At 45.1% G+C, this 22,486-nt stretch overlaps 1 protein-coding gene across 8 annotated transcripts in view; it reads right to left on the bottom strand.

Annotated features, from left to right (window-relative positions):
* Window positions 1-8,460, bottom strand: part of LOC8053740 (probable peroxiredoxin prdx-3) — a 40,458-nt gene extending 31,998 nt beyond the window's left edge. The window contains exon 1 of one of the 8 annotated variants that reach the window (XM_040503292.2): window positions 8,142-8,460. The gene's annotated coding sequence lies outside the window, so the exon portion shown is untranslated. The remainder of the gene's footprint in view (window positions 1-8,141) is intronic. The other 7 variants (XM_040503295.2, XM_040503289.2, XM_040503287.2 and 4 more) reach the window with 7 other exon arrangements.
* Between the last annotated feature and the right edge of the window lie 14,026 nt (window positions 8,461-22,486).

Below are 22,486 nucleotides of genomic sequence, written 5' to 3'. Positions count from 1 at the left end.
CGAAAAGCCCCAGAAAAGTGTGCGTTTTCACGGTGAACTGAATAGTATGGCAGAGCTTGGGCCCTCCTCCTTCCGTTCGATGTCCCGTTTTCTACTCTAAGGGATACAAAAAAAAAAAAAAAAAAAAAAAAAAAAAAAAAACACGCTGTTCGTGGCAGCCATGATGGCACGCCTCCATCACATGTTCGAAACATAGATTTGCTTCATATGCGTTCAAACGTGTCTGTAGCAAGTTTTTTTTTTTTTTTTTTTTAGTGATAAACGTGTCAGGATTATTTTACAAGGAAGGCCTTAGCCAGTGTCTGGAGACTGTCTTCTGTATAATGTATGAGCAGTGTGTGAGCGCGGCTTTTGGGGCATATCCCTACTGCGCGATGCACCGTTAGGGCGGATACCATACGAAGTGTCGTTTCAAGAAATAAATGTCGCGCGAGTGAATTGAAAGGATTAGTGCACCGCTCGTAGAAGTATACGAGAGTTCCCGCCAAATCTCGTCTCTATTCGTAACAACAAATGGAATGCGTGGGGTACAAGCACTCGCACAACAAACACTAGTTTTTTTTGTTTTGTTTTTTTTAACCCGTGGCACTGAATTTTTTTAAGTCCGAAGAAACTTTGCAGTGGAAATTTCCAATGTGAACCAAGTGACCCGACGGGGGAGAGAAAGAAATAATAATTAACTGGGGTTTATAGGCAAATGTGGCATGTGCAGCGCTCAATGAAACGAAAAAGATCAGCGGAGCGCTTCGCCTCGCTAGAGTAATTGCTTAGCTAGCGTCATTCTAGCGTAGAGTTACCATTGAAACTAAGGCAAGTGTGAAGGCGAGTGGTAACCCAGGAGCGGGGGAAAAACATGACGGACAAGCACAAAGCTTTGCGTTTGTCCGTCCTGTTTTTCCCCAGCTCCAGGGTTAACAAGTGAGTACTAACCATACGGCTCTGCCTTTTCAATTACTATAGGCATCGCTAGAGTAACTATATTTATTTATTTATTTATTTATTTACCCTCAAGCGTCCGAAGACATTCCAGAGGGGAGTGGGAAATACAAAGAAATAACAACAGGCAAAATAAGCACAGTCATATATTTAAAAAAAAGAAAAAAGTTAGAGCATCTTTAAAAATGCATGTGTCATCAATGGTGGCAATGACATGAGGAAGGTGGTTCCATTCTACAGAAGTGCGCGGAATGAATGAATAAAAAAATGCATTATACTTTGTCTCATCCTACGATGGACCAATCACGTTATACGCTAAACTATAACACGCCTTCCTTTATCAGGGGTGGACAAATAATGCGCCGAACCCAAAAAAACGCTGTATCATTTCTATAGCTTCGACACTGCAAACAGTTTCTACGTCGCGGCTTTATTGCATTGTAAAATTGTTGAGTCACTCACTCCCATTCGATTTGAACCATTTTCCGCCCATCCTCATCGGTGATCCGAGACGCGGGCACTGATATGTGCATCCAATCGCAATATCACGCAATGTGTAAGTGGCTCGTGATTGGATCTGGCGGTCTGTAGCTTTTTCCTTTAGTCCATCGTAGGGTGAGACGAAGTATAGTGTTGCATGGAAAGACCCCCACTTTGCTCTTATGATCTAAACGACGGGAAATACATATGGAAGGGTTAGGTAGATTGTGACGCATGGCCGGTTTATGATAAATTTTGTGAAAAAAGGATAGACGAGAATATTGTCTACCTAAAGCAAGAGTGGGTAATGACAACGATAGTTTCATGGAGGTTACACTAGAAGTACGGTGGTAGTTGGAAAGTATGAAACGTGCGGGTTTGTTCTGGACGGCATCCAATGATTGAGCAAGGTATTCCATGCCGGGGTCCCAAACGGAGGCTGCGTACTCCAGCTTCGATCTAACAAGTGATTTATAAAGAAGTTTGAGAGATCTTAAAAAGCCATATGCGGTTAGCATTGTTAATAACATGTTCAATGTGAATGTTCCATGAAAGATCAAATGTTATGTGGGTGCCAAGGTATTTATAACAGTGCAAGGGCTCCAGTGGAGCGCTATTAAGGTAGTAAGTAGGACAAACGGCATTAAAACGGGACACACGCACTGACTTGCACTTGGAGATATTTAGTTCCATTAGCCACGTGCGGCACCAGTTAGATACTGATATTAGATCTGACTGCAATAAGGCTGTGTCACTGTCGCTAGAAATTTCCCTGTAAATAACGCAATCATCTGCAAATAAACACACAGAGGATGAAATGATGGCTGGCAGATCGTTGATGTAAATAAGAAAGAGTAATGGTCCTAAACCGAACCTTGCGGAACACCAGAGTTAACAGGTGTTAAATGGGAATTAGAGCCATTAACAGTTACGACGTGTGAGCAATGAGATAGAAAATGTTGAATCCACTGAAGAACGCTTAAGTCAGTAGTAAGTCTCAGCTTAAAAAGCAATAACTGGTGACTGACCTTATCGAAAGCTTTCGAGAAATCGAGGAATACGCAGTCCGCCTGGGACCCGCGGTCAAGAATGGAATGCAGATTATGAGTGAAAGATAGAAGCTGCGTTTCACAGGAAAATGTTTTCCGAAAGCAATGTTGGTACAGACTGAAAAATGCATTAGAATCAAGAAAGTTGGCAAGGTGGGAGCAGATGACGTGTTCGAAAATTTTGCAAGGAACGCTTGTTAAAGATACTGGACGAAAGTTGTTGGGTGAATGCTTACTCCCGCCCTTGTGTAGAGGACCCACCCTCCCCACTTTCCAATCATCAGGCAGACATAATTCCTCTAAGGATTGCTGAAATTTTTTTTTTTCAGCAATCCTGCGGCATGCGGATGTCTAGAGGCCACGCGCTCCGCTGGTCTCTTTCGTTTCGTTGAACGCTGTACATCAACATTAATTTTTTTTTTTTTTTTTTTTTTGGGGGGGGGGGGGGGGGGGGGGCAAGGACTGTTGGGCAAAGAAAAGGGGCTCCAACTTTCATTTCCAGGTGGAGACTGAAGCAGTTTTACTCATCCGTTCTTGATTTTTTTTTTTATTGTTTTAAAAGTTACAAAGCCTGCTGGTGCTGAATACACTGCAAAGTTCGTATTCTGTGGACCTGTGTTTCCGCGTTTTAGAATGGTAAGTGCGATCCAAGCTGTCCCGCACAAGACTTGCACTGCACGAGTGCACATATGCAGGGCAGGTACCCTCAAAGTGTCAAACTTGTTTTGCAGCTTTGGTTACGCTGGCCGCAGTAGGCAAGAGAGCAAACTCAACTGTCATAACTGGGCACCAAACACTAAATTTTTATCTTTTTTTTTCCTTGTGATATTTCCCTTTCCTTCATAAATTTTTTTATGCCTCTCCTTCCAAGATTTGTTGACGCCTTTGGGGAGCGGTTCTGTTTCATTCTTGTTCAATGACAAGTTTATTTTCCGTCATTGAATGGTGGGGACCGAGGAAATAAGCTGCTCAGTGGCAGCTTGACGAGCCCTCGGCCCCCGTGCATCGGCAAACAGCAAACGCAAAACTCACGATGTCGTGTTCTGTGCTCCGTCCTATTGGTTTATTGTTTCGTGTGTAAATTATATCTACCACAGATGTGGCGCAAATGAAAGGGCCACTACAGCCCTTATCCTTTCATTTTTGATGTTGTTTTTTCTTCTTTTTCAGTACATTTTACATTATACTCCACACGAATCGCGCTGATTTTAGAAACCAGATTGGTAAAAACAAAAATAATACAAAATAAGTACTCGGCACCTCACTCCATAATTAAATACACGGTAATCCCGCTTAAAAAAAATACTCGTATTTTCACACACTTACAGGATTGGGGTATATATGTTGACTCTAACCAGCTGTTGATTTCCGCATCGATTCGTCCACAAGTTACGCTTCTGAACACTCGCGCTTAAAAATAAAATCAATAGCTTGTTTCATGAAAGTGATATTCTTGAATGATCCGCTTAACGTATCAAACGTATCTACCGCACCGATAGCCCAAAGCCCTCTAGACATCAGCATGCCGTAGCACGTAACGTCAAAATGCAATGATCGGAAAAGTTCGCACGAACAATAGTTGACTTTCAAACATCGATCGGAAGCCATCAAAAATACAATTAAGAAGCAGCTTCTGAAGCGAATGCATCGAATGATATAGGAAACTTCGATAACACGCGAAGTCGGCCAGGGAACCCGTTCAAAATGAAATGGTACGCGCCTACACAAAGAAACAGGCCATCCGCCATTTTGACAGAAATGCCGACAACTGACGATGCTGTAGCTCAGTCGCTCAGTGGCGTAGCCAGGGTGGGAAGGGGAGGGGGAGGGGAGGGGGAGGTTTGAGGGTCGAAACATTTCCCGAAATTTCAACGTTTCTTTCTTTCCCCATTCCCCTTTCCAGTGTCAGTTTGCGTGTGTGTGTGTGTGTGTGTGTGTGTGTGTGTGTGTGTGTGTGTGTGTGTGTGTGTGTGTGTGTGTGTGTGTGTGTGTGTGTGTGTGTGCGTGTGCGTGTGTGCTTCGTTGTTTTGTCAAGGTAATAAAATCATATGTGTTTCTCTTTCTGTTCGACAACCCACTACGGCGAGGGGCCGGGCTTACAACATTTCAAAGCAAAACGAAGATGACAACACTGTCCGTGGACTGCGTGAAAACCGCAGATCCGGCTCTCTGAAGAGCTCTCGCCCAACTCGGCCGTGTAACCCAAGCCTTTGTTCAGGCTCACAGGTGCGAATGGCTCAGCTCCCGACGTCACAAAAGCCGCGAAATCCCGACCTCAAAGGACGCTGGCCTCGCTTCGGAGAATGCAGGCTGCTTGACTAAAGTCCCCCACCCTTTGCGTCTCAAGGACTCGACGTCAATTTTAGGGCGGCAAACTCTGAAAACAGGACGACGAAATGACAAACAGCTTAGCGTTGTTTTTTTTTCTCTTGTTTTCGTCCTTTCTTCCTCTTTTTTAGTGTTTATTAGCCTGCATTTCTTTATTCTCAGGGATACACCAACCAAAATGTAAAAAAAAAAAAAACACCTTTTTTAATTAAAAAAAAAGAAGAAAAAGAAGCGAGAGTGAAAAGTGGCAGCATATGCACCCTAGAAGCAACTTTGGAATGCGCATTGTCGTAGTTGACTTCTTTAATCGCTGCAGTGGGTAATGTTTACACTCTCTCGTTCAGCAGGTGAGTCGTGAAAGTAATGAGATTAATAGCCAAGCTGTCGCTTGACGCTTTTTTCAATAATAATTATTGACCTACCTACACAGGGGCTCCGGAACCGGGGGGCATGCTTTCTCACTCAAAGCTGTCCCGACGGCACCCCCCCCCCCCCCTTTCTTTGCCCCTCCCACCACCTAGGCCGCGAGAGAGAAAGAGAGGGGGGGGGGGGGGGGAACTACACGATACGGCATGAGTTGCATGAGCCCCCAGACGTCGCCCCCACAGATCAGATATACTTCCGGAGCCCCTGGACCTACAACTTAAAGCGTGTCATCAAGGTCTTCAAAAGAGTCGGCACATTCACGTCTTGCAGCATCGTCCTCTCTAGGCGAGAGCAATGTTGTGGACAACGACGTCGGTCTCCATGTCGCAAGCCTCGACTTCGAGCAAATCTCCAGTGCGAAGCATTCGTTTCGTTAAATAAACTGCCTGGGGAAGTTCTGGTTTGGACACAAATATGGAAGGACCGCACCGCTTAGCGCGTCTCAGCGGTACAGGCAATTCGCCTTTGCCCGGTGACCTTGTATCCTAATGTAAACCGCCTGCTGCAAATCCTGGCCACCGTTCCCATTAGGACCAGAACGCTCGCTCTCGAGACTCCGAAGACTCAAGCAGTGGCGTCACTAGGGTCAGCGGCACCCGGGGAGTTGGCCCGCGCCAACAACCCCCTACCCCCCTCCCCGGCTCGTCACCCGCCGCGGACACCCCCCCCCCCCCCCCCCCCCCCCCGCACCCCCCTTGTGACGCTACTGGACTCAAGCCATACCTGAGAGCTTCAACGTCACAGGAGCGCTTGCTAGGGGCTACGCTTCTGAACATACCTGAGAGCTTCAACGTCACAGGAGCGCTTGCTAGGGGTTACGCTTCTGAACATTCACCGGGACATCCACGTTAGCCCCAAAAGTGTCCTCTCGCTTCTTTGTATCGACCGACGGTGGCTTTCACTAAATGTTTAGACCCCATAAAATGATAGAAACTGGTACTTTTCTCTGCCCCTTTCTCGTAAAACGACGTCGAAGAACGGAAAGAACCCGAAGCATGACCACAGCACGATCATTTCTGAAAAAAAAGTGATCCGCGCAGGAACAATGAGTGTGACGCTTCACTTGCTCACTGCCCCAGTGCGCATTGCAGTTTTTATGTTTAATCGTGTTCTAAACTTCACTATTCTCTGGCACTCTCCCGTAGTTTTTCAGTCATTGGATACCCAAGTGTTCCACAGAGAAGTGTACGCACCGGAATATTTTGGGGGTCTGTCTCGACTTGTTTGTTCAAATGCCATTATTATATTCTATGATTGCGTGTTTTCGTTGTTTACCATAAGTTTCTCCGTTTACAGATTTAACAAACGAAATGTGGCAAAGAAGGTTGAATTTTTGTCTCCTAAGAAACAGGAAAATATTATCTAAAATTGTGTTTGTGCAATTCCTTTTCCTTTGGTTTTTTTTTTTTTTTTTTTTTTGCATTTTTAACGGTTTGATTAAAGAAAAACACCCCCTGAAAAAAATTCCTGGCTACGCCACTTTAATTGGGGGGAAAATCTTTAAAAGCAGGCTATACACGAACTACATTGAACTATTTAACCGTTTCAACCAGTCTAATCACGAAAGATTGGCATTGCAGGACGAAAAGAACACGGAAATGACGATCCGACGGCGATCAACAAGAAATGGTTGTTACTACAGGCGGCCAAGTTTGAAAGGCACCGAAAACTCGACCAATGTTCAAAGCACGCCGGCAACCAAAGGCTGATGACATCAAGATGCAAGGCACGACACGCTGTAACCCCCAAAACATGACAAAAATACAGCGGCGTTCGCTTCGAAGCCACCGCGACGCCAGATCAAGGATAATGGAGAATGTTAGGGAAATGTACATTCCCCAGACCCTAGGCAACATGGCGGTCGAGATGATTGCGCAATAACGCCCAGACCGTCTTTTCGACACATTCAACCGCGAAATGCGTCTAATGACCGCCATATAATGTTTCTGAAACGAATAGTCGTGCAGAAAATATCGAATAGCACGAGAACCGAACGATGCATCCCGCCTCGGGAAGATAGTGCGTAAATGTCCCTGTCCCCGATCAGTAGATTTCAACCCGGACGCAGAAAGCGTCCGTTTTAGGGAAATTTCAGATTGATGGCGTATTTCTGTACACTTCCTTTGTCCGAGCGAATGTGTGACACTGTTTGGTGCATTTGGATGGTGTGTGTGAAGGTTCTGTGTGGTGTGTGGTCCGGTTTGAAACCCTTGAGTGTCTTGGGAGGTTCCTGGGGCTGCGCCGATCCGCCATTTCTGTGTGGGCCGTTTCAGGGCGGGAGTGGAGACAGCCGCTGCAGTATTGCATTTTCTTGTCCTCGCTTTATCGTGCAAGTTACTCAGTACGGACGTTAAACATTCGATTTATCTCATTTGTCCGCATGTAATTCTAGCAAAACTGGCGTGCTGTCGTACTCTCATACATGGTATTGCCTTTGTCGCTAACTGCGTAGCGTTGCTGCACCTCGGGTACAGCCCGCTATGGAATTTAACAATTAAGTCGCTGATTTCTGGTTAACGTGAAGTGAATCGTTGTGTGTTATGAAGTGGTGGCATGCGAATGTAGTCCGATTTCTGTTTCAATGTTGTCTGGAATGTTAGAGTGATGTACTACATACACATTTGCGCCATTGAAATTTAACTAAAACGTGACCTCCCATTGTTTTATCGAGGCACTGACTTTGGCAGTCCGTTTGTGTTAATTATAATGTCCATTTGCAAACCTATATCGCCTAAGTAGTGAGGGAGTGCTTTTATGCGCAATTACTTGCTTATCAAAATCGAGGCCGAATCCGAAGAGCCGCTTTAGGCTTACGGTGGTAGTGTCCTTAGGCGAAAAGGCAAAGAGCTCTCGAAATAAACGTGGATTTAATGTTCTTTTGGCCCATGTTTGCCTTTTGAGTTACGGGAATTAAATACTCACCGATGTTGAGGCGTCTTCTTGAAGACTTCTAGCACGGTTTTTATGTAGAACTGTTAGCGGTACGCGCTCGAACACTCGTGGCACGGTCGTTTTCTAGTCACTTTTTCTTGTTTGGTTTATTTGTTTACTTTTTTTTTCCCCGCGCAAAGTTTATGTTATAGTGGTAACAACTAGCTGCAAGTATTTACTGAGTTCATGAAACAAGGTTTGTATCTGTTTTACCTCTGGTTACTCGCTGAAGTACTTGAAATACCTAGATTTCTGCCCGCGCTGGTCTCTTATGGAGGTTTTCCTTGTGTCAGACAGGAGCGCTAGGCCGTACGAAAGGAGTTTGTAACACGGTACCTTGACCCGCGTTTATAACTATGCTGTGCCGTCAACGATTGTTTCTGCAGCATAATTTCAATTTTGTACGTTTTCGGGATTTCGCTTTCTACTATCTTACTTTTCTGTGTATCACTTGTTGGAGTGGGTTCGGTATGGCAGGTGCAATGGGCATATGCATTGGCCGCACGGAGGCAGATGACTGACAGGAAGCACCAATAAAAAGTTATAGTTAATAATTTTGTGTTTCGTTCATGTATGTCGCTATAGGGGTTCTCAAAATAATTTTAATTTGTGTAAAATTAATGCGTTTTGTGATTGTACCGTTCCATGACGCTCGTGTAAGTTTTATCACTCCTACTGTTCGCCCCTTTTTAATCTTGGCGTATGTTGACGTAACTGAGTGCGGTCACCGAGTATAGAAGTTGTGTCGACTAGGACGCTTGCGGTACGCTTCACTACTCGATTTCAACTTAATCGTGTTTGCGATAAGGCGTCAAATTACTTGATTAATCTTCCGATTAATGCATTCATCGCCGACTATCATTCCTTAAACGATAAGTCAGTCACCAGTGGAACCCGACTACCTGTACTCAAAGAATGTAAATACTGCCCACGGTAAAGGAGATCACGGACCGGTGAAGCACCACATTATTATTTTTTGTTAAGTTTAATTGCATAAATACTTCTAGGTAAATAACATATCGACATTTTTTATTACTTATTTTAATTTTGTATCTGCCAACGTGCCGCACTAAAAAGGTGTGTAAATTTTGTTTTCGTCATCGCTTTTACCATTTATTTCTACACTTCTACCGCAAGGCGTTCATATGTGTTCAAACTAATAATTGAAATGAAATGGCTTCATTAGGTCACAATTGCTGCATCGCTAAGGCTTGTGTTTTCCAAATGTATAATGATATGTGTATGTGCGATAATTTAAATTTATGCCAAACAAACCAATAAATGAAATGGCTTTACTAAAACGCAATGTTTCTGAATCGTTAAAGCTCTACGAATCCCAGCAATTTTGTTACCCAAATGTGTGTGTGTATATATATATATATATAATATATTTGATAATACATTAACCATAATTAATCGGCCTCAAACATTTCGGCCGATTAATTAATTGCCTAAAGAAGACATTGTAGGTTAAAAATTCTTGAGCACGGTAACATGTGGGATATTTGTGGGGTCAGTGTACTCTGATGCAGCGGCGTAGACTATCCATTCCCCCCCCCACCCCCCCTGGGGGGGGGTGCTGCGCGTTACCTTTCCACCAGAACTGGAGATTGGAGCTAACGAAAGCACGATGGGATTCCATTTTCCATGTATTTTGTCAATAAAGGCAACGTGGGCGGCGTTTACGGGCCCGGGGGGGCTTTGCACCCCCCGGATTTCATCAGGGGGGTGCAAAGGTGGACTTCGAAAGGGGGGGGGGGGGGGGGGTGCATGCCCCCCCCCCCCCCCCCCCGAAGTCTACGCCTATGCTCTGATGGGTGAATTTAATGACCTCGCCTGTCAAGAAAGGGGGGATTATATAGTAGCGTTACTACTAGCGTTGGAACTACATGGCATTTAAAAGCGCGCAATGCATGCAGTGACAGCCGAATTGACGCGCTTCATGCGATGCTCCACTTCCCGGTCAGTCATTTCTCGTTTCCCGGTCTTAAAGTGCTTAAACTGCATGTTGCGTTTCCTTTAGTCCAGAGGGCGACTCTGGTCCATGACGCTTTTAAGCCCTGTTTGTTGGCGTTTTCCAGTGATACAATTGCTGCGCTTTTTGCGTCAAACTGCGCCAAAGCAGTTACCTTGCTACATCCTGCTACATTTTGCCGAAATATGAATTTGCGACAATATTCCGCCAAAACTTCATTGCATTTTATTTTATTAAAAGTTAATATATATATAGCTCCCCACCCCGCTACACGGCCAAATTATTTCTGCAGGCTGGTGCGAACGTTGACAACTCGATTATCGACTCAGATAACCTACTATTTGATTATATCTCTGCATCAAGCACTGACAGCACTCGGAAGTTTCACAACATTCCCAATGTTCGTGGTCTGCTCTGATAGGTTAGTTAGGTCTGTTGAGCAGGGTGGATGATAAAAATTAATTTGATTCAAATCGTAATTTAGATCGGACCAGTTTTACTATGATGATTTCAATCAAGCCTTTCCAGCACGAGTAATCCCTAAAACATTTTGTAATTTACCGCTTGTCTATCATTTGATGTTTTGTATATGTATTTTTTTTTCGTATCTAAATCAAATAATTATCAAGCTAAAAAGATTGATATGTGGCTGAACACGAGCAAAACGAAGTGCTCTTCTGAACAAATCGGAGCGTTGAGATTGATTTCTGCCTTCCACTTCGTTCGCCAGCTACGTAACGTTCTATTGCAGCAAAACCAAAACGAAAAAAAAAAAAAGGAAACGAAAACTTGAAAAGTAATGTCCTATTGCCATTAAGTCAGAACGCGAAAGAAAATTCAAATAAAGCTTTATATCGAACTAAAAAATCGAGCTCTGTTTCCTATTTTATGGTGGTATTACACAAAAAAACGTTGTTAATTAAAGTGTACTTTACATTGACAGTAATTCTTTCTTCCACATTGTTACCAGTGATCGGACAAATTTATCGATCAGTCTGCAATGTGGAAAAATACATCTAGTGGTAGAGAATCACTATATTTCTTAGCTACATTTATTTAAATAAAATGAATCTGATTAAAATGAAAACAACCTGACTTATTCCTTTTGTCCTTTTTATAGAAAAAGAAATTTTCTATTTTGCCGTTGAGTGCGCTCCTCACCGCGCACTGGTGCACGGCAGCGAAGCGACAATCGCGGAAGAGGCATCGCTCCCGATGGTGCGCGTCTCGCTTCGCCGCAGCGCACCCTTGTGCCAGGGAGAAAGAACTCATCCAGAGCGGGACGTCACACACGGGGGCGTCGAGTATATTAAAAACAGGAATAAAAAGGAATTTCGTGAATGCTGATGGAACAACTGTACCCTGCAGTATTTTTACAGCGAAGCTGTTTACGGCTAGGGTTCCGTGGATTTTTCGTGCGCGTGACCCAAAACTCTACGCTCGGACCGCCCGCACGCGCGCGCCTTCCCCGTATAAAATATTCGAAGTAAACAACCAAAATAAAGCGTTGACGAACTCGCGTGCAAGATGCCATTTCTTTTAGGCTATTGTTTTAAAACAGTTCCTGCTTGAGATGCCGGGACGTGTGGCGCGTGGAACACCATTCCCTGCATCCTCCTTGATGCTTGGGTAATTTAGCGAGAGGTCTATTGAATAAATTAGTTATCAATAGGCACCATTTGCAAGATCAGTAGACTCTCAGGTAGATACTAAAGGTTTCTTTAAGAATTGCCGCTGTGCGACCCGCGTCGGCCCATATCTACGCTCGCGCATCCCTCTCTTTAATTGTCGTCGTTCCAAGCGCTTGCGTGCCTATATTTCCTTGCGCTCTCCCGGGGTGGCGGTCCTGTCGCGCGTGTCTAGTTTCCACCGGCTCTTCAGGGCGGGTCTGTGTCGTGTGCCAAACAGCTTCGCTTCACCTTCACAGAGGAATGGCTCGTGCTTTTTATTCTTTTTAACTGCGGCTAGTATGTGTACAGTGTGTAGAATAGACCGCAATATTCTGACGACATTTTGTTTTTCAAATACGAGATATAGCAAATTATTTGGGTATCGCGAGAAGATTTATATGAACTGCTCTATATAATCAATTAAAATTAAATTAGCTGGAGTTTTTTTTTTTTAATAATCATATTTATTGTTTACGTGCTAATGTTTGTTAACATGAAATTCTACATATAAAATATAATTGCTTTTCATAATCAAATGGCAAACGCTTTTTTTAATCCGAATTAAGAATGGCAGTTTTATGACAATTTTAGAACTTGAACGAACCGCCAGTTTGGGTGTTCAAAATATTCTATCCCAACATTATTTCAGGTTTACCTTTGATTGCGTACCTAGCATAACCATTCACAGGAGTTCATACTGTCCTTCGTCAGTCATATTATTGTTGCCGTGTCTGGCGCTTTTTCGCGGAGATACGCGGCTCGTTATACTTGAGGGAATCAAGCCTGCCGTGCAGTTGATGCTAACAAAAGGTTGCACACACGTGGGAAGGCAAAGAGACACTGCCTTATAGCTGTGCAGACCATCGCATGAATCTTAACGTAATGTTCGCAGTGGCCTGAACGCAAATAAAGTGTGCGCTTATGCTCCAAAATATATTTTTTTTTATTTGCTGCTAAAAAAAATGTACTTTTGGCTGCTCCAGAGGGTGCTCCGAAATTGCTCCAGACCAATCACATCACCATTTTCCTCGATGAAGGGAAAACAAAAAAATACGACTGATGGTTTTAACAGTACTCATTGAGGCCTTGGTTACAAAATCGTGAGCTGTGTTTAGTTTGTTTCAGTTCAAGTTAATTACCATCAACGCGATAATTTTCGCACTATCGGAGCCAAAGTTGGCAATATATACTCTAAGAAATCTGGAGCGTCAACTTTTCCGCAAGGCACTCCGGAGAGTCAATCGCTGCAATCTTCGGAGGACGAAACTAAAAATACCGTTTAAACCTAGAAAAAAACAAAAAAAAAAAAACAACTGTGTTTGCTGTGGCATTGAGCATGGCATTTCGCCATGCTGCATGCCACAACGCAATTCTTTTTTTAAATGTATGGCGCGAGTACACTTGAGGATTCGCCGGCAGATCCGCGCAGACGGAAAGTGGATTTTGGGGCCGGTTGGCGAAATCGACTCGTCGCTGGCGGATAATCTGGATGAGTCCGGGACCCATACCCAGATTTTCTGCCAGCGACAAATCGATTTCGCCACTTTCGCGCGAATCCGCGAGTGCACACCCTAAAAAATGCCCGTGCGTCTGCTTTCCCCGCACAACACTCGGAGAGCCAATCACCGCAACTTACGGAGGCAGTTCAGCGAATGACGATGCCGAAACATATGTTTAGACCAAAAAAGCATTGCTTAAGCCGGGAACACATTTGCGAAAAAAAGCCGAATTTTGTGCGAAAACCGCACACGAAAATCGCACGGCAGCTAGGCTCCTCCCCTTTTCCGAAAATCGGGAGCGGTTCGAAAGATCTGCAGCGCCAGATATTTTCGCACGGCGCCTTCGAATTCGGGGCGGAGGAGCTCGGTGAGCGAAAGCCCGGAACAGGACGGTACGAAAAGAGACGATCGGCTCGCAACATGGCGGCTCACGCAGCTTCGCAAGCAGCGCAGGCAACATCGTATGCCATCCCTGCGTTCTCGTCTCAACCTTCGTAGAAAACCCCTTCTGTCTTTATCAAAGGATGGTGGTACAAAGGCTCGCGTGGCATTCAACGAGGTTTTAATAGCTGAAGTTTTTAAGAGGCGCGAAATATGGGACGCCAGTTCGCCAGACTACCGCACAGCCTCCTGAAGTCGGAGCACGAAAACCGCAGTGCATTGCGATCTCCGCGCCGCGCATTCCACCTCATGTGGCTCGTCTCCCGAAAATCGCAAGCTACGATTTTCGCAGCCTCCGATTTCTCTCCGATTTCCGGTTTGTTTTTTCGCAAATGTGTTCCCGCCTTTAATGTCACAACTCAGACTGCGTTTTTTGGTCTAAACATATGTTTCGGCATTGCCATTCCCTGAGCTGCCACCATAAGTTGCGGTGATTGGCTCTTCGAGTGTTGTGCGTGAAAGTAGACGCACAAACTTTTTTAGAGTGTATAGTCATGGGCGTACAAACCGGGAAGGGGGGGGGGGGGGGGGCAAGGGGGGCGCTTCCCCCCTCCCAGTTTTCAGAGTGGGGGGCAAGGCATGTGTTTTGCCCCCCTGAAACAGCCGTCCCTGCCAGGCCAAACACTCAGGCGGCACCCAAGGGATACCAAGGGCACCGCCCCCCGGCCCTGGGGGGGGGGAGTTCTGGTTTGCCCCTTCCCTCCCCCCCCCCCCCCCCCCCCCACACACACACACTCATAAAGAAATTGGTACATCGCTGACTATAATATATAACTGGAGAAGTTTCGCGACGTCCAAACTCGACTGTGTCCAGACTTGAGCACTGCACGTTCCCGAGCCCGGCCCGGCCCGCGGGCCGGACTCGGGCCGTGTAGCACGCATTTTCTCGGGCCTGGGTCGGGCTTGGGCTTGAACAAAAATAATTTAGGGCCGCCTAGGCTGTTGCTGGGCAGTCTTCTGCCGAAAATTCTAAATTGTTGGTAACAAAAAGTTTGCTCATTGATCGTTTAGGTTTAATGAAAACAAACAAGCGAAATGCAAAATCACTGCGGCGCCGCTCAAAAAAAAAAAAAAAAAAAGACGTCTTGCATTTGGGAGTTTTTCACTTGAATAAGAGGACCACCAGCGTATGAGAATGTGCGGTCAAGAAAACGAGGGCACTCCAGTCGTAGCGTTCATCAATGCCTTTTTCTTCTGCTTAAAAAAAAAAAAAAAAAAAAAAAAACTGAAGGAAAAACGTGAGCTTGACAGTGCACTTTGTGTAGGGGGCCTTACTATTACACCAAAGATAATCTAACTACCATAGATAATTTTATGCTTATACAGCCTTTTGAAGATGCACTAGCGTGATTGTTTCCCCACAAAACCATGTAGAGAGGAAAGTCTTCTTGAAACAAATTGCACAACGAAACGTCCAATACCTCTTCAAGAAATGCATACAGTAAATAAAATATTGCATAAGTTATTTTTCTCGAAATCAGTCATAAGCGCATATTTCGCCCATATTCTCGAAAACACATCGTCTAAACCAGAATATTAACTGTGTAAAAAAAAAAAGAAAAAAAAAAAGAAAAGCTCGGTTTAAAGTTAAAAGAAATTTAAATCAAATATGCTCGCTTTATGCTTAAAGAGTCTTTAGGTTAAAGACCGCAAACCTTTTCGGGCTCATGTATATAATCTGTCGGGCCCAGGGCGTGCTCAGGCTTATATTAAAATTTTTTTTTGTCAGGCTCGGGCTGGGCTTAGGCTTCTGTCTAAAAATTCTGCCGGGCCCGGCCCGGGCAGTGTCTCTTCCGAGCCGGGTCGGGCCGGGCCTAGAAATTAAATGTTCTGTCGGGCTCGGGCCGGGCCCGACAGAAATTCCGGCTCGTGCAGTACTCTACTCCAGACTGAGATTTCACTGACGGCGTTTCGAGTGTTTCAACGCAATAGAAACCGTTACCGTGTTCCGTGTGCCGCACTACCGGAGCCTTTGAAGCAGCGCAGTTAGAAGCCCTACCCGCTCCAGAGGCTCCGGTAGTACGGTATAAGCGGAACACGGGAACAGTTTGCTCAAACTCCCTAGTAATGTGTTGAAAGTGAAACCGATATACGTCCACATAAATGCCAGAGCAAACGGGGGCGACGCTCGACCGTATCTTGCTACTTTCATTAGAGAGATTTAGGGAACCGTTTTTGCCTATCCGGTACTGTACGATGGGCTCTCCGGTACGCACTGCGCTTGTGGGAGTCTCCCGCGGAAAAAAGAAACGGACAACTACTCGCACTACCAATAAAAAAAAAAAAAAAAAAAAAAAAAACTTGTCAACCACACATTGTTTTAGTTAGAGACGATGTGTGTGGTTGTCCAACTGTCAACCACACATTGTTATACAAGAGACGATGTGCGTGGTTGTCTCCCCAGTCTCAGGTTTATTATTATTGCGTAGATACTATAGAGTAACGAACAGAAAGCTACAGGGCGCAAACGAGCTGGTGACTCATTAGACGTACATCACAACCCCGAGACTCTACAGGTAAGCAAATGATGACACACACGCACGGAAAGTCTTAAATTTAGAGATTTTTCGTGTTCGTGTGTGCGTGTGTCGTCCTTTGCTTACCTGCAGTCTCGGGGTTGTGTTATGCGTCCATTATACGCATATACTCTGTTTCACGTGAAGCCGCTGCGATTCGATGGAGACGATCCAGCAGCGCTAAAAGTGCATCGCCACGGCGTTCGTCGTCGTCTTTGAAACGATTCACGACTTAAAGTCACTAAATCAAGCACAGAAAAGAAAAAAAAGACGAGCAGCATCAGGCTGCATTCACTTTTGCGTGACCGGTTGAGCGGTGATAGAGAATGCACGAAGGACGTCGAGTGCCGTGACGCGGCATTTTTGGCACCGCTACATTGGCTCCCGAGAATCGTAAAGTGTTGACGTAAATTGTTTTTTTTTTATATATGTGTAATTAGGTTCTTTTTGACGAACGATAAAAATGAAAAAAAAAAAAAAAAAAATCTCACGAAAACCTAAAGCCGGGGTTACACTGCACATACCTCATGCAAAAGACAGTACGATTCGCCGCAATATCCGCGTGACTCGAATGACGCGTGCCAAGCTTTTTTTACTTGAACTCACTGCCTTGCGGCATTCGAATCAGGGATCTCGCGGTGACTCGCGTTCGAATCTGTATGCAGACGATCTTTTGTCTGATGTATGCACTCCGTGCAAGAACTATAGGGGGCGCTTTGAAAAACGCGAGTAGCGCCGCTAGCGGAGGAGTTGGCGTGCGACAGTGAGACGCGTTCAGCAGCCTGCGGCGCCTTTTCGCGTGCTTATATATCCCAGGAAATAAATGTAACATCGTGTACCGATCACAGTGCAAGCTGGCTTCCGACGAGAAACATTCCCGGCTTCTAGAGGGTGCACTTTTTCGATAAATCAACGAGGCATTTATATCCTGAAATTAATCTACCACGAATTCATTGAGGTCGATAAGCAAATCAAAATGGTTTAAATTGTGATTTAAGCCACACCAATATCACTATGATATTTTTTATATAAAATATTGTAATAATATTTGTAATAAAAATATAGAATATTTGTAATAAAAAAAGACCCGGCAAATAAAAATGTATAGCACTCTGAACACGAGCGAAATTCGGTGCTCTTACGCGCTAATCGGAGAGGTGAGTTTTGTTTCTATCTTCCACTTCTATCGATAATTACGTCGCATCTCATGCAAGTATATCATAATGCGAAGGAAACAAACAAAAACTTGTATACGCGCGCGCACACACACTCAGGCCGACAAATGGTGTGACTGAGAGAGACAGACACATACGTATCGAATTGTGCATACAAGCTCGATCTTACATCCGTCGGTCTATATACGTTTTGTCTTACACAAGCTTGACTGCTTTTTCATGAAAGTATACCACCACCTTGCGCACTTGGAAGCCAAAAGAGAAAGTCACTGTCGTTAAACAACTCGCTAACTGTGCTCGAGAATTTTACGTCGTTGAATACCGTATTTACTCGAGTAAAAGCCGCGCTGTTTATGAGGAAAACCTGAGGGTTCGCTTTTCCGCGGAGCATGCGGATTGCCAGTTACCGCGATCAACAGCATGATTTCAGCGGTTTACAGGACAGAGATAACGTCTTCGCGCGAAGATACCATCTGGGAAGGTTGCATTTGTATAGTGAATCGTGTTCTTGATCTAGTTATTCGCTATGTTATTTATGCGCAACGCAATGATTGGCTGTATATGCGCTTTGCGGGAAAGTTGTTCATAAATAGTGCGGCGATTACTCGAGTAAATATGATATATATATATATATATATATATATATATATATCTCAGTATTGGCAAAATACTCGATAAAAGTATTTAAGTTAAGTTACTAAATACCTGCTTCATAAAGTATTTAAAATACTACTCAAGTTAGTTTCACTATAAAGTATATTGGTAGAGTACAAATACACAGAAATGTAATTCAATTAGTTTTGAAGATACTTCCGCATTGCGAAATTTGTATCGACGGCAGTGAGAAACACAATTATACATTTGCGCAAATCTTGTTTACCAGAATGGCTTATTAGCAAACAACAGCACAAAACGGCAAAAACAAACAAACGAAAAACATCGTAGGGTTATTCTATGCACTCCAACTATAAGGAACAGGATCACTGATACGTGTTACAAAACATTTCAGGAAAAAAATATCGTTTCAGCTATAATGACATCGATAAATATCACGCCCTGCGGCGCACCTTAGACGCATCGTTTAACTACAATCCATATTCCCTCTATGGGGAGTTCACTATACACGAACTTGGGATACGGAAATTAGTGAATGGATAACAAAGAGAGCCCACATAATAGCCACGGCACTGGTCGCACCCCCTTCAAGTAGGTCGCGTTCAGAAAGGCACTCAACGTTGGCGACGAATTGTTGGCATTTTGAAAGGTTATCCTGCTCGTAGTTCGTTTCCTGTCCTGTTCTCTGCTTATCAATGTTACCGACGGTGTTCGCGGGGACAATAAACGCCAAACTAAAGGGGAAAAAAACTAAAAAAGAAAAACGCGAGGTTTTGTTTTAGCGGGGTCAAATATACAACAATAAAAAAGTGTCTTCTTTTTGTGTCCACTTCTCATTTTTTCTATTTGTTATTTGCTTGACACTGAAGTCTGCTTTGCGCGTGAACGTAGCTTTGTAGGCGTTTAATATTGCAATAGAACGTGCGTGCTCACATGAGCAGAGACGGATTCCCCATTGGGCAGGAGATCGAATTAAAGGGAGCGCTTGATCGAGCTTGTTGTCCCCACAGCCCGGTGTTTACTAACAGGGCATAAAAAAAAAATGGAACCTCGCCTAGCACGGTCTGGGCACAAGCGCTTCGCTCTGATCAGTTCTTTGGTCACACGAGGAGCGGCCTTCAAATCGTCATCTTCGAGTTCTCTGATCAAAAACTAACAAGAAAATTCGGTTTGTTTTCCTCACAGCTGAAACCGCTAGAGGCGTGACTGTTTGATTTCCTCCCCCAATACTCATAATACTCATCCGGGTATTCACACGAGGGAGAAATCCCGGAGATTTCTCTCCGGCACGCGCATCCCACGACGAAAACGTCAGGCTTTGCGATGTGCAAAAGCCTCGCGTTTTCATCTCGTGATGCGCGCGCGCCGGGGAGAAATCCCCGGGATTTCTCCCTCGTGTGAATACCCCTTAAAGGGGTCCATGAAACTATTTTCCTACATCTTCCTCCTTAGCTTTAATCCTCAACTCAAATGCGAATTGTGAAATCACGTCGTCGTGAGATTCTTCGGCACCGGTGCAATGACTCTTAGCTTCCACCGTGCTTTTTATGCACACCATAGAACTTGTCATTCCCCAGTGACGATAAGTTCCGTCAGGGCACTCATTGGCCACGAACGCGAATCCGAATATTCGTCGACGGATTTATTGTTGACGAGCGCATACGTCCGAGTGACGCAGTTCTCGTGTCCAATGCGTGAGCTGGGCTCGGCTGACGTCAGGTTGGCAGCGCTGACGCGCTTTGGGAGACGCGGATGTATCATAATGAAAAGGCGAGAGCTTTCGAAGGAAAGAAGGTACAAAAGAGTCCGCTATATTTTCAAATGTTCGTACCGAAAAGCTGCCTTTTGACTTTCTACCCTCTTTCTTTTGGCCAACTAAACGATATGCGATTAGTAAAGTCCCAATTTAAAATCATTCATCCCATCCCAAAATTCGTTTCATGGCCCCTTTAAGCCGATACTATACGTCGTTTCAGCTTCGGTCCAGACGCAGCCGAAACTACAAGCGCGAGCTCCGGGCTTTCAGCATCCCTGGCAAGCACGCGCGCTCGTGCAGTGCAAGCACTGTTCTGGGCCACATGCTCGCGCTTGTAGCATCGGCTGCGTCTGGACCGAAGCTGAAACGAAGTAATCGCAGGAAAAGTAAGACAGACGCAGACGACGTTGCGAGCAGACGTCGTTGCAAAGGAGCAGACGACGCTCAGATAGGGGGTCGCGATCAGCCAATCAGGGCTCGGCGTTCTGACGTCACCGCTACCCCCTGCGCAAGAAGCAGACGAACTTGCCCTCCGCATGGCTTTCGCAGGGCTTTGGATGCGCGTGCCCCATTGTCTTAGCAAGGGCAGAAAGCTCGCGCTGAAGGCGGAGCTTCTAGTCTCAGCTTGAGGGTGGACGGAGTATATTTGATATTGTGCAACTTTTTGAGGATTCGTGCTCAAAAGTATCGGAGCCTGTGCGCTCGGGCAATTTGAGCGCTCACCAAAGTTATCCTCGTACACTCTCCACTGCTTCGGAAATGGAACAGAAAGTTGAGCTTCCCTCAAAACTATGCACACGCAAACTTAGTTTTTTTTTTTTTTTTTTTTTTTTTTTAATTGTGCACATTTGTATATTACTTGCGTACCTCGTGCCTTTGTTTACTCCCAAACACACTTCGGTTTCAGCCAATGATGGTGGGCGCCTGGCTGCCTCATCAGCCTTAGCCCCCGGTACGTTCTCGATGTTGCCCGCTGAATGGCGTGTCCTTCCTAAATATTTAATATTATGTGAGAGTCCGTGCAAACATTTTCACGCGCGAAAGATGCCGCAAAATACCGAGCAAGAGCCGAATTAAAATTTGGAGGTGATCTAGAGAAACCTTGGAGGATGGGAGGTTGCTAGGTACGAAAACAAAAACCCAGAAGAAGCACGAGATTGGGCGGGCTTCACGGCTTGGCACCGGCGCGTGCGCGTCAAGCTTCGTCGCTATGCACCAGTGCGATCGGAGAAGCGGCAGATGCGCGGGAGCATCTCGGTTAGCCTTACCCCCCATTCACACTGGAAGCGGATCCGCGTTCGCGAAGCGGTTGCGAAAGCGGTTGTATAAAGATCCAGTGCAATTGCACGCGCATTTGATGTCATCGTGTGCGCGTGCAACTGTACTGAATCCTTATACAACCACGTTCGCAACCGCTTTGCGAACGCGGATCCGCTTCCAGTGTGAATGAGCCCTTAGAGCCTTTAGATTAGCCCGGTGGGCCCAGAAGTCTCGGGTGGCTAAGCTAAACCAACAAGGGATATCGGCACACCCTAGCAATGAATTGAAAATTCAGACCACATGGGAATTTCTTCACATCCGTACTACAGCTTGCTGCACAGCACGTTCTCTGCAATTACCGCATTTTCTGGTGTATAAGACGCATTGTTGTATAAGACGCACCCCCCTTTTTCGCAAGTTTCTAAGTAAAAATTAGTATATAAGAAAGTATCGTTGTATAAAACGCACCGCCGAAAATTTTGAAAAAAAAAAAAGTGTCTTATTGGCGACGTGCGCGACCGAAAGCGTCGCTGTGGTCGGCCTTCCACGATTGGCCCAAAAGCTGACTATGACGTCGGAAAGGGTATACCATCGACGGAAATAAAAGGAATGAAAGAACTTTAATTTCGACGGTGTTGGCAGTGTTGCTTTGAGAGCGCAATGATTTCAGGCTTCCACCATGCTATTTACAAACACCATCGAACTTGTTGTTCGCAAGGTAATGACGTCACAAGGGGGAACCATAGGAGGGCGCCACCAAAACATCTCGCCGCTAATACTTTCGAAAATACGGTAGTCTCCACCAAATTTGAAGCACTTCAGCCAAGATTCAACCTTCAAGCATTCTGCCTGAGAGTCTGACTGCCTCGGAGCCTGTTTGACTCTGCCGAGATATAAGCATACTGCCTCGAAGCAACCGAGAAGGCCAAAGGTTGGTTCCCACATTTACGTTTGAATGCGAGCAACTGCATTGCTACCTCTTGTAGCTGCTCATGAGAAAACGCTGGCACACTAGCGTTGACTATCAGATAGTCTGTTTCTAACCGTAATGCACAAATTGTCCGCTAACAGGGCAGACGTCTGTGGGTGTCAGGGATAGTGGATGGTAGTGGTTTTGCCACCCACCGGTCTAGCTGACTGCCCATTTCTACTATGTCCAGCCCACCTCTATATTTTGCAGCCTGCTGGACAAGACACTACTAATTTTGAATATGCGCGATGACCCAGATTGTTGCGTTTGGCACACCTGTGTGGCACTACGCAACAGAACTTCATAACTTGGAGAACATAATAGCGCTTCACGAGAGGGACGAAGAGTAGGAACGAGACAACACAATGCGCTACTTCATAATCCCTGCAAACAAAATCACATGCTCTGCAGTAGAGAAAGTGCTGAGAACACCAAAAGTTTTAGTCGCCCCGTCTCCCC

This window comes from Ixodes scapularis, unplaced genomic scaffold, assembly GCF_016920785.2.
Source record: "Ixodes scapularis isolate PalLabHiFi unplaced genomic scaffold, ASM1692078v2 PGA_scaffold9__187_contigs__length_104089568, whole genome shotgun sequence".
In the NCBI taxonomy this organism is placed as follows: domain Eukaryota; kingdom Metazoa; phylum Arthropoda; class Arachnida; order Ixodida; family Ixodidae; genus Ixodes; species Ixodes scapularis.
The sequence above is the reverse complement of the archived record's forward strand: the minus strand, read 5'-3'. Positions and strand labels throughout refer to the sequence as shown.